Here is a 10,642-nt window from a genome sequence, read left to right as displayed (position 1 = left end):
GGGGGGGAAAATAGTTAATTATTGCAACAGTACAGCAACTATGATCAGAGCAGTGACTCATGCAAGTGAAGCATATAATTGTCCATGTAATTTGTTTGAAGTCAGCTGGGTTCCAGCATTCTTGTTCCTGTGTATAGCTCTTAATTTTTCTTTAGTTCTTTTCCCTTCAAAGTCTGCTGAAATTTGCTGCAAGGTTTTTTTTATATTATTGTTAGAAAGATATCAAGTTGTGTCTGACAGCCCAAGAGGGGCAAAACTGCTGCAGCTCCATGTCCCCAGCTCCTGTCAGGAGCAAGGCTGAAAATGTTTCCCATAGGATTCTGGCACATCTCACATTTTCATCGTTTAATCCAGAAGAAGCTCCTGATTTCTATATTCCTTCTTATGCCCTTTTTAATGACTGTTGTTACTACTCTTATGCTCTTTGTGATCTGTAAAAGGCTGTGAATTTGGGTTAGATTCACTCCAGTGGGAAGCATTGTAGACTGGAATTTAAATCTAACCTACTTTGTATTGCTGGAGGAAAAGAACACACTTTTACTCTGGGCAAAGTGGAAATGGCTGCTTAGGTTTGAAGCAAACTTTTACCTTCTTAAATATACTAAACACACTTGGTCTGCAACCTCTTGGAATCAGGAGAAAATGCCTGTGGATGATCTAATATTTGCAGGTTTATACCAGTTTTTTAGGAGATACTGCTGTATCCCAGTTGTTTAAAAAGCAGTAGTTTTTAACAAATTTATACAAAGGTGGTATTGGCTTGAGTTTCACAGGGTGTGCAGCTCAATCCAATGCTGTGGATTTACAAATACCTACTGATTGCAAGAAGACACCCTTAACTTAATAGGAACCATTATTTACCTAGTTAGCAGTGAATTAATTTCTGGTGGGGAGTGCTTTTCACTAATAATTTTGGTTCTCCTAAATTCCAAATATATTTTCTGTTCCTCTCCATTTCAATCTTGCTGTCATGGATAGAACTGGCAACAGTCCCACACCCTTCCATATGCCACGTGTACATATATCTGTAAGGTTTTTATGCAAATCCCCTACTTTATATGGGCTTGTCCATGCAAAGCACAGTTGTCTTGCATTTGTTCCCACCACAGGTGAGTTGAATTTTGAGGCCATGTGGTAGTAAATATTTTTGTGACAGGAACTAGCAGGTTCTTTTTGATTCCAGCAGCAGGGCCCCAAGGTCTACCATTGCCTTGAAAACACCTGCAGCAGGATTCGTGGCACACAGCAGGCTTTCATCCTGCTGAGAACAAGAAAAGAAGTAACAGCCACCAATTGCTGACCTGGATTAGTCAGCACACAGATTTTGTCTTCAGAGGGCATCATGATGGAGACAAGCTGAGATATGAAGGAGGATATGAAGAGCCAATTGGAATGACACTTAATACCTTCTATCATCTAGTCATGAGATTAAAAGATAAGGAAAATCTCCTTTGGGAGGACAGATGATTGGATAATACTGTTGTAAAAGTTAGTCGTAGAAATTACTACCAGTGAAGAAAATATGCCGTTAGAACAGAATCAGTAGTTCTGGGCATTATGGGAACCATTGGATTTGGTGATACAGAGTCCATTAATTATTGTGGATCACTAATAACTAGGAAAGTTGTTCTGGATGCAAGGGTTCCATCACAGACAAAACTCTGGGCTTTGGCAGGTGTTGTTCATCCTAAAAGAGCTCTGTTGGAGAGAAAAGATGGTAGAGCCTTGGATTGCAGGACGTTTCGTGCTGTTCAGTTCCCCCTGAGTAAAACATTCATGGCTGTAACTAAAATCAAATGGAATTAATCTCTCAGGGTTATGTTTTGTGTCTGAGAGCACAGTGAAGGCAACACACTGGTCATGGTAAGGCACTAAAGTTTAATCTGTTACTTTTCTACTGTCATTAAAACTAAGCAAAGGCTGAGTCCCTAGGGCCTAACAAGCTTGGGACAGCCTCCCCAAGCCTTGCATCAAACCCTCCTCTCTGTCTTGATGTCTTCTCTGTGATACTCTGCACATTAGGAGCAAACTCCTCCATCCCTGCACTGTGAAGCTTGCACTTTATTTTTTGCTGCCTTCTGTACTGACTGTACAGCCCTGCTTTTTTAGCACCAGCGCAGGAGTGATCCAAGCTCCTCCTTTGACCTCATATGGCTTCTGTTCCTGCTTACACAGCCAGGTTTTTCACATGCCTGCTATGGCACTGCCACTCCTTTCCATGTTCCCAGACAACAGGGAACAAACAGCTGTCATTGAAAGCCCAGCAAACTTCTCTCTGCTCCTACAGTTTATAACCTTACAGGAGCTCAGCACAGGGTCCAGCCCTTTGTGCTTCTGAGGACAGTTTGTTATGTTGGAAGGTGAGAGAAGGAAAGGTGAAGGATCACAAAGGAGTGAATGTTTATTCAAGGAAGACATCTGATTCTCTTGATCTGGACTTGAGAGCAAAGCCCTCTGCGTGATACAAACAGTGCCAGGCAGGGGCTGGCTGCTGTCTCTGGGGGTCTGGAAGGACAGGGAGTAGGAGCTGGATTTCTCACATGTCAAAAGAGATGGTTTGGTGGTAGGAAGAACAGGAAAGGGAGAAGCATGTGTATCCTTCCTCTTCAAGTTGTCTTTAAAAAACCATGAGAAGTTATTAAAAAAAAGCTGTGTGGAGGTAAGACATTGCTACTCCTATCAGCAGGGCCTTTGTATTTAGGGCCCCAATTTGCAAAATCAGTTTCAGGTCCACATGTTAGGTCAGAGATTTGACGGAAAAGATGCCTGTTCCCAGTGTGCTCTGCTCATGACAAAGTAACAGCCACAGAGCCTGATTCTCCTTGCTTTGTAGTAAATTCAACCCAAGCTTCACAAGAAACTGGATCAGGGTCTCATTTATTTGCAGCAGTAACTGTGTAGCAAACCACCTCACTCCCTGATTTCCTCTCCTGTTGGAATTCTTTCACTTACTGTCTCACCGGCTTCGCTCCTGGTTGTACCCTGGCTGTTGGAATGTGCACAAGCACGGCCCAAAGCGAGGGGCTGCGTGCGCTGGGAAAGGTCAGGCCAGCCTGGGGCACAGCGAGGAGCCGGCTGGGCAGTGGAAAGTTACAGCCCTGAGCAGGGCCGCGAATCGCTGCTCCTGCAGGAACTGCCCCGCTCCTTGGGAAATGTGATACCTGCTCGGGAGAGTCCGTGTGGAAAAGGCTGAGTGCTCTTCTTCGAAGTGCTCCCCTCGTTTGAGGGGAGGAGAGAGTTTAGGGTGATCTATCATGTATCTTTAATAGAGGAAACTTGCTTTAATCCTCCTAATCTAAATCTGCTTTTTATAGTGCCAGAGACTGCAAATATTTGTGTTTTATCAGTGCTCCTTCACTGAAAACTATTGTGATCTCTGGCATTATAATTCTGCATGAAAATGATAGCAAGCATGACTCAATATGAGAAGAGTGATGGACAAAAATAGAATGGGATTTGGTAAGAATTGACTTGTCTTTAGTCTTTCCCTGTGTATTGTAGCAGAGCACATGTACACAGCTGGACAATAATATTTGCTTGTAGCTGTTTGTGTTTCACAGGGATATGGAGTGGAAATCAGTGGTAAATCCCAGTGTAAAACTGTCTTTCATCCACAAGAAAGAGCTGTTTGTCCAAATTTCATTTGCTGGATGTAGTATGGACTTTATCTTTTTGCTTTTGGTAGGAACTCATTCAGTGATGTTTAATCTAATTTTACATTATGATCTAGTAACTGCTATAAAAAAGGTCTGGGTGAAGGTTCATGACAACAGTCCAGCTATTTGGCACAGTTTTTCTGTAAACAAATCAGTGAATTGTTTAACTAGTGTGAAGTAAGAATTCCCCAATGCCTTGTGAATGAATGTGCTGCAGTTACAAAGAGGCTTCATTAACTGGTGTGAAATTCCAAAAGAAAAGGAAGCACAGAAAGAAAACCTCATGAAATGCATGTTACAATTGTAGCTGGAGCTGTGGATCATGCAGCAGGTTTTGGGTCTGGTTATTTGGAAAGGATGGGTTTTCCTTACTGCAAACTGACTGTTCTGCTTATATTTCAGTATTGCCTCAAGTCTGAACTCTCATTCTTACAGGTGTTCCCCTGACAAAAATACTATGACATTCTTTTTCTTGCCATAAAAAAATGTGTAGCTTAAATTAATGAAGAACAGTGTTGTTACTCTCATTTTGCGGGGATGAGGAGCTCTAAGAGTCAGACATCCCAAGTGACTTTTAATCAGCAAATCATGAAGAAGTCTGGCAGAAGCTCCGGGCTTTGTTCTGGTTCTTCAGCTACAAATCCCTCTGCTTCCCTGCTTGTCTTCCTTTAGTTGGGAGGTGTCATCCACATCCTTGGCACATGGCTTAGAGCTGTAACTGCTGTGTGGGATGCACAGATGCCAGACGTCTCCTGCTGTGTTTATGCCTCCCTCACCCTTAGCTCAAGTCCTGGAAGCTGGTTTCCTCTGCAGAAAGGCCTGGTAGCATAGGCTGCGAGTTAGCTTTTTATTTAGATGACTTCGTTGTAAGGAAGTGTTACACTTACCTATCCTTATTCCATCATTTGCTTTCTTCAGAGACATTTTTCATTCATGGAATGCAGCCTTTGCTGCAGTCAATATCAAAGACCTTCCTGCAAAGTATGCTAAATTAAGTGCTGACAAATATGGGTTTTCTTCTTTGCACACCTTGTAATGATCCAGGCAGTTCTTTAGCAAATACACAAGCTTAGCCCGCATTCCCAGTCATTTCTCCCAGCCATGGATCTCTGCAGTTTACAAAGGCAGTGAGAAGACAGGGAAGTGATCAGGAACTTGCTGGTCTTGGGAACCCTGTGAGACCTAAACCAGCAGTAATCTGGCTGTCATGGACCTGAAAGTGATTTGGTCATTCTGCTTAGAGACACCCAAAAATATAGGCATATTTTATAGTGTTTGAAATACCAGCATGTCTCCAGAAACTCTTATCAGAAAAGATAAGAGTTGGAGCAATTCAAAGTGTATCAGACAAGGCATGTTGACAGTTCAGGGTGACTTTAAAATACAGGGCAACCTGTATGGTTGTAAGTACTGGGAAGTGCATCACTCACTGATGACTGAACTCTGACACTGCACAGAGACAATTCAGAATGTGAGTTTAGAGTATCACCAGAGATGTGATTTCCAGTGCTGGTCAGAACAAGCTGATAGCAGGCATGAAAATGAAACTATATAGATAAGCTTTGGCAATATACCTCACAAGTGTCTTGCAAACTACTGACTATTTAGCAGCTGCTTGCTACTGTTTTGCACATCCCTTTGCTGTGATTAACACTGAGTCTAAGAAAGAATTATTTGACTCAGTAATGACAACCTTATGGAATAACTGCAGCATTTCAAATATTGCTTTGATGCTTTTAGTGCTTCTAATGTGCTGTTCACACAGTAGTTCCTCATCTCCTCAAAATGAGAATAAACATACTGTACTTCATTAATTTAAGCTACGCATTTTTTTATGGCAAGAAAAATAATGTCATAGTATTCTTGTCAGGGGAACACCTGTAAGAATGAGAGTTCAGACTTGAGGCATTATTGAAATTTAAGCAGAAAAGTCAGTTTACAGCAAGGAAAAACCCATCCTTTCCAAGGTCACACAATGGCTGCCCAGCTTTGTGGTAATGGGAGCAAGAGAACCTCCAGACAGGAATCCAGCTCCAAACCTCTTGCTATCCATGATCTGTACTATCCATGAAATTCTTAGCCTTAGGTCTTCCTCATGAACTGCTCCATAAAATACCATGGTGATAAGGTCCATGGATGACCACCAAGTGATCATACAGAAAAAGGGCTGAGACCTACCTTCTAGCCTTGTTCCTGACCACTTGAATGGACATTGACTGCTTTTCAGGAGCTGTATTCCTGTATCAGTGAAAGAGAGAAAAGCAGTATTCTGAGCTGGATCCATGTCCCCATTTAGTTAAATACCTAATCGTGCTCTTTTCCATGAAGACTGAGGTAAAGATTACATTTGTCCCTTCATTGTGACATCTCAGTATGTTCAGGAAAGCATCTTTTCTGAGAAACTTGCAGGGCAAAAAAAGTTCAGGCACAAATTCTGCACTTAGGAAGCTTCCTTCTGTGTGGGAATCCTGTTCTCTAACAGGCCATCCAGTTACCTCGTGTGGAAAGATAAATTTTGTTTAGCAACCAGATAGGTAAAATGCAAAGAGAGGAATCTCCTTTTCTTGATGTCCTTCTCTTTTGTGGACCATACAGCCAAATTATTCTTCCATTTGAAAACCTAGTTCTCAGTTCTGGCTGCACTTAGCAGCATCACCACGAATTTTCTTGTGGTATTAACTGACTAAAGAAAGATATGTCAGACTTGCAGTGTACAACACTTAGAGGTGATGCTGAGACATGAATGTGCAGTTCCATTAATAAAGGTAAGCAGAAGGATGATCTCTTGTTGCTCCTTAGAATACCTTGGGCAGGCTCTGAGAAGGCAAAGTCTTCTTCTCAAAGCTTAAGCAGTTCTAGATGCCTTTAAGACAAGAAGTAAGCAGCAGGTAAGAGAGTGTTGCTTTTTCTGTTTTAACAGACTCCCCCTGAGCTGCCAGGGATGGTTTGTGACCTCTGGCATGACTCTTTCAATGGTGCTGCAGCAGCCAATATTAGCCCAGGCTGCTGTCAGAGTGCCTTGGATACTATCTGTGTCCATGGAGCTGTTCCATGTGAGTCTGGCAGGGTGGTAGTGACTTGCAGGGCTTGTTTAGCATTCCTTGAGACTGCAGAAGGTCAGCTCCAGCACTAACAGAGCTCACTGCAGCTCACAACGCTGTGTTTTGGCTATGGCTTGTACTTAAAATCCATCCCTGGCCAGTAAGTGGCCACAGATTAAAAGAATGGCACACTGGTACTGATTAGGAGTGCTCTGTGACCTACTTGGGAGAGCAGAAGGGATCTACCATCAGGCTCAGCTGGAGACTGCAAAAATTGGATTGAATTTATCCCTGTAGTCAGCCATTGCCCTGGGAAAAAAAAAAGTCTTGCTTAAGGCAACAGATTGGTTTGTTGATTCCCCCCCCCCCCCCCTTACTTTGAAACAAACTATATGGATTTGGATGGAAGACTTTGTCTTTTAAACTGGGCCTCCACACCAAGAAAACTTTCTATTTTCTTTTTACTGTTTTAGGAGCTGGTAACTTTTTTTTTTCATTTGACTCCAAAATGAGTACTGTAACTTCGGTTGGTTTGAAACAAACAATTGGAATATGTGTACTTGGAGCCAATTCTGTGGTCCTAGGAAATTCAAAGTTGATTCATGAAGTTTGAACTTCCTGAAGAAATAGAAAATATTAGTCCTCTGGTAGCATAGCAGTGAATTGAAATTGGATTTATTGTCCCCTGGGCTTGCTGGGTCACAGTGTCCCATGGTGTTCTAAATACCCTCAAACTTAGCACTGGGGTGGCTGCAGGGCAGTGAAGGAAAAAGAGGGAAGTCAGAAGTGTTCTGAATTAATAAACCTGACACAAAGCCTATAGGGAAGGGATAATAATTAAAAGGATCCTGGTTAACTCTGCATGGCCCTGTGGTGGGTCTGTGATGGAGCAAAGCCTTGTGTCTGTCCCCTTTGTAACTCGTGGTGCCAGCTGAAGCTTTTCTGTTAATTTTAGTATTAGATCCCCACACGATCACAGAGTTTGATGTTTAACTGTATCATGTGTCCCCTTCTAGCAAACTCTGAAATGACTGAATAAAAGTCAAGTCCCACAGGACTAATGGGAATTTTGATTTTTGTTGTTGTTTTGTTTGGCTTTTTTTGTTAAAGGGCACCACAAAATCTTTTTCAAATTCTGAAGAAATCCAAAGTGCTGCATGTGAAGCTTCACTGCCACCTCTCTTTTCAGCACAGGGCTGGTGTTCTGCAGCTCTGGGCACTGAGTGACTCAACATCCTGGGAGAAAATGCTGTCCTGGCCAGGGGGCTGCTCCCTGCATTTAAAGTGAGAGCTGCCTGACCCAGCCAGGTAATTTTTTATTGTGATTACTCATGGTTCTGGCAGAGTGAGCTTGCCTTTCTCCTGAGCTGGCTGTAACTCAGCTACCAATGACCAGTGTAATCTATTAACTTTGTTTTGGGGTGAAAAGCTAAAGAAAGCCGTAGTCCGAGTTCATGTCTGTGTCCCGGCCTGAAATGTTACAGAGCCTGAGATTAGTGACGTGTGCATTTTGAAAGCAGTGGATTGAAGGCACAAATTATGAATTGCAGCATTTTTAGGCCCTTATTGAAAATATATCCCAGCAATTTCAAGGGAAAACAGCTCCCACACCAAGGAATGCGACTGTAGGAGGCTCATTCGTGTGTATGTAGTTGGATCCAAGTAAAATTAAATCCAAAGTGGCAGTGGCCCAGGATGAAACTTGATGCTGATTGTACATAAATAGCAGAGGGACTGTCATATGACAGGCTATAATCAATAAAACATTCCTGTTGGGACTAATCTGCTTGTCAGGTGTCCTTACTGGGACGGAGTGCTGGCACTGCTGTGTACCCTGATTCAAGACTTTTTCAGGATTTATTCCTCACAGAAAATTAACTTTTACTTCTTTTCACTAAAACAAAGATCTGGACCAAGCAAATGAATTAAACATTCTGTGGTACAGTTGCTAAACACTGTTATCTACAGTTTTGATTAAATGATCTGTGTGTAGAAGTGCATTCTTTGAGTAAAATTGACTGTTTTCCCCTAATAAGAAATTTAGGATCTTTTGTTTCACCTAATTAGAAAACAGAGCTCAGCCTTGGTAGATACTATTCATGGTTTTTTTTTCTTTGCACAATGTCACATGTCTGGAATTGTTCTAAGACACAAATGTGTTTAGTAGATAAGATTTTTAATTTCATTTTTTAACAAGGAACAGTTTGGTGCTTTTTGTGATAACATCATAAATGTCACGTTGAGAATTTGTTTGCTGATTTTTTTTGTACATCCCAATTTCTAACAGACTGCAGCTACAATTGCCTGTAGCTCTAATACTATAATTATTTCTGAAACTTGACATGTAGGGAATTTTTTCCTCACTGAAATTATGTAGAACTGTCTTAAAGTGATAATGGGGAAAAAGAAGTGTTTGTGGTGGCTCCAAAGGATACTGTAGAACAAGAGTTAAGAGGGAAACTCTGTTAATGGCTACAGAGTGCTAGATGTGTGATTTCATTCAAGTGAAGAGGAGAAACTAACCTAAATAGAAGGTGTCAAGAAGATGGGCACCTGAACTGGAGCCATAAAATATTCTGATAGAGAACACTTCGTGCTTGTGAGTATTTGAGTGAGAGTTCCACTAACTAAAGTCAGTGTGATCAGATTTATTTTTAAATAAAGACCATCTTCCTTTTCATAAGATCTCATACAGAATTTTGTTACAGGAGTTTCCTACAACAAAGGTAAAATCTTACTGTGTAAATGCTCGGAGGGCCACAGAATTGTATGGAAATTGGCACATTATGAAAGGCTGTTGCAGGAATTTTCCTCCAACTTGATAAGCTTTAAAATTACCAAAAGAAATTAATTTTAGTTCTCTAGAGAACCAAAGAATCAAAAATTCCTCCACACAGAAGTGGCTCATGAGATGAGCTCTGTTAAGAAGTGCCTCTCCATGTGACAATTCCTGCTCTCCCCTGGCTTTGGAGGATGATTTTGGCATCCTGCAAGTTTGGGGCTTGCTGCACACAGCCAGCTCCCAGCTGACAGCTACATTTGCAGCCACTTCTGACAGGAGGCAAAAGTCTTCAGTAATTAGGACAGAGTGAGGCAGAGTAGGAGCTATTGTGGTGTTCTCTCAGAATATCCCGTGGTTTTCCTCTCTTCCCTGTGCTTGTTTCCTCCGGTTTCACAAGGGCTGGGTGAGGCTCATTTGGAACAGAGCACAGGTGAAGGTCCCTGGGACCTTGAGCACTTCTCAGAAGGTACAAATAAGGCTTGAAGGGTGCTCTGATTTGGGCCAGGCAAGAATTTATCTGGGATTGGAGGAATCCTCAGGGATTATCCAGCTAAATATTTAGTTACTGAAGAAAAGCTTCTGTTCTCATTTATACCACCATTTATCATTTTTGCTGCTGAGTCCCTTATTTAAGACTAAATTTATGAGATCTTCTATTTGATCTAGATTCCATTCAGAATCCTGAGTTATCAAAAGCAAGAAAATCTTTTTTTTCTTATTTTATTTTATTCCAGACAATGCTGCAATCTCTTCCCTGGCCCTCTGAGGAACATCTCAAAGCACAGTGCCGCACATCAGGCATCATCCACAACTTCCTTCTCATCCAACCAAAGAATCCCTGAGCTGTATTTCCTCATTTCACCTCTCTTAATAGTCCATTTTCCTTTCCCACCTTCTCACATTACTGTCCTGGAATTCTCTTGCATGTGATATTTATATAGCTCTTAGCTGTAAATGGATTTCTTCTGGACCTTGAATGGTCTGGGAATTGCATTACACTCCAAGGTGACTTTCCCTGTAGTTACAGCTGTGTTCCCTGTGCTAGCAGGCACCAAAGTCCTGGCTCTACCCTGCCCTTGTCACAGGATGCATTTTCCTCTTAAACAAGGAATTTCCTTGAAACAAATTGGTATTTTTGGCCTAAAATCACCCAATAGTTTCTG

The sequence above is a fragment of the Corvus kubaryi genome, unplaced genomic scaffold (assembly GCF_017639235.1).
Source record: "Corvus kubaryi isolate FWS band 111438036 unplaced genomic scaffold, C.kubaryi_AGA036_p1.0 70, whole genome shotgun sequence".
NCBI lineage: Eukaryota > Metazoa > Chordata > Aves > Passeriformes > Corvidae > Corvus > Corvus kubaryi.
This window is presented reverse-complemented; position numbering follows the sequence as displayed.